The sequence below is a fragment of the Myotis lucifugus genome, unplaced genomic scaffold, assembly GCF_000147115.1.
Source record: "Myotis lucifugus unplaced genomic scaffold, Myoluc2.0 scaffold_778, whole genome shotgun sequence".
In the NCBI taxonomy this organism is placed as follows: domain Eukaryota; kingdom Metazoa; phylum Chordata; class Mammalia; order Chiroptera; family Vespertilionidae; genus Myotis; species Myotis lucifugus.
The window spans coordinates 83,877-86,126 of record NW_005871826.1 but is presented as its reverse complement, the minus strand read 5'-3'; positions in this window follow the sequence as shown (position 1 = coordinate 86,126).

Here is a 2,250-nt window from a genome sequence, read left to right as displayed (position 1 = left end):
GACCTGTGAGCGTGGAGACAGCGGGACATGCTATTGGGTCTGCAATGACCAGGAAGAAGGGGCTGGAGAGATGGACAGTCCCTGACCACCCCCTGGAGGCCTGCCCTCTTGGTACACTTTGGAGAGAACCAATAAGAAACCCGGTGTGACTCTCACGGTTAGAGGGATGCAGGGTGATCTCCGTTCTAACCAGCTGCTGCGATTCGGGGCAAACTGTCTACTACTCCGTGCCTCAGTTTCCCCGTCATTACAATCAGAGGGTCAGGCCCAGCAGTCCTGTCCTGTGGTGCCAGGAGCCAGACCCTGGGTTATATTGTCTCCAGGGGTGGGGGGCGGCATGGGGATGGTGTTTTAATTAGGAAACTATAACTGCAGGAGAAATGATCTTTGTGAACAGGTAACCCCAGGGCTCTGCAGGCGAGGAGGCTGTGGTGCATGGGGCTCCTAGCCCAAGCCTTTTTTTTAAAAAAAAAAATGTTTTTATTGATTTCAGAGAGGAAGGGAGAGGGAGATAGAAACATCAATGATGAGAGAGAATCATTGATCGGCTGCCTTCTGCACGCCCCCTACTGGGAATCGAGCCTGCAACCAGGGCATGTGCCCTGACCATGACCTCCTAGTTCATGGGTGGACGCTCAACCACTGAGCCACACTGGCCAGGCCTAGCCCAACCTCTGAGGACAGTGGACTGAGTGCTGAACCCCAGCCTGGCCGCTTTCTGTGTGACCGTGAGTGGGCCTGAGCTTCAGCTCCCTGACGGTAAAATGGGAATGACGACGCTTACAATGTTCACCTGGCAAATTTCACCTGACTCGGTGCTTTCTGTGCAGAATAAAGCAGCGCACAAGTGTCCCACAGCAGAGGGGGACGGAAGCAGGGCACAGGGACCAGGAGAAATACAGCCATCATTCCGGGCAGGGTCCAGCAGACCCTCCCTGTTACAAGCAGCTGTTTCTTCGTCTAGCTTTGCCCTGGCCCTTCCCAGTCCTCGATGGCGCCTCTGCAAACCCACAGCTCTCGGGCTGGAGAGGGTCCAGCCCCCTCCGGCACACACAGCGGCCTTTGTGCTTCCCGCAGGGTATCGGCTTCGGGTAATAGCATCATATACTCCATACCGGTATTCTGGTTCCCCAGGGAAGAAAACAATTTTTTTCCTTAAAGAGGCAAAAAGTCACCCAAATTCATCATTCTAAATAGACTTCAAATACCTTTCAAGGGCTTAACTGTTGGTTCTTATTGATGATTAGGAGCAGAAAAACTACACAAGTTGTCTCCCAAGTTGTACACATGCTCCCTGCTCTCTAATGAACCCAGGAAATGGGTGGGAATCCAGGGAGGCATGGTCCTTCCTCCCCTCAGCCTCCTACCAACGAAAAAGACCCCAGGAGGACTTTAGTTCCTTTCCGGCCCAAGGCCCAGGGTGGGTGCCACACCAGGAACCACGGGGAGGAAGAGACCACAGCCTGAGCCGAGGCCCTGGCCCAGGTGGGGAAACTCAGCCCCGTGCAAGGCGCTCAGCCACCCAGTTCCTCTCCTCCGAGGCCAACACACCCGACCGCACAAAGCACCTGGCACTGAGTCAGGAGAGGGGTCCAGGTGGGGGAAGGGTCCAGGAAAGGCAGCGGGTGCCCTGGACTGGGGGAGGGAGGCTTGCAGGTAGAGAGAGGGAAGCATGGGGAGGCGCAGGGGACTTCCATGCGCAGAGAGAAGGCGAGGGGCCCCCTATCCAGCAGAGAGGGGTCCAAAAGGGGCGCCGGGTCCAGAAGAGGGTGCGGAAAGGGCGCTCGGACCCAGCAGAGAAGGAGGGAGGGAAAGAGGAGGGGTCGCCGCCGCAGCCCCAGGAGGAGCCCGCCCGCTCGCCCAGCCCCGCGGCGCTCCCCACCCTCCGCGCCGCTGGGCCCGGCCACACCCCCGCCAGCCTCACCCGCGTCGCCGGGCTCCGGCCTCGCGCCGACCGAGCCGTCCCTGCGCAGGAGGATGTCCGCCGTGTCCCGGATGCGCCGCCGGCCGCCCGGCGCGCCCCGCAGCCCGCGGCAGCCCTGGAAGCATACGGCCTACGCCTGCTCCTCGTTGATGGGCTGCTCGTACGCCTTCAGCACCTCCTCCAGGGACAGCTCCCACGGCTCGGGCCGCCCGCCGCCCGCCGCCCGCTCCGCGGCCGCCGCGTCCGCGCTGGAGCTGCCGGCCCGGGCCATGGCCGCCCCATCATCGCCGCCTGCGCGCCCAGCCGGTTTCCATAACAGCCGCGCC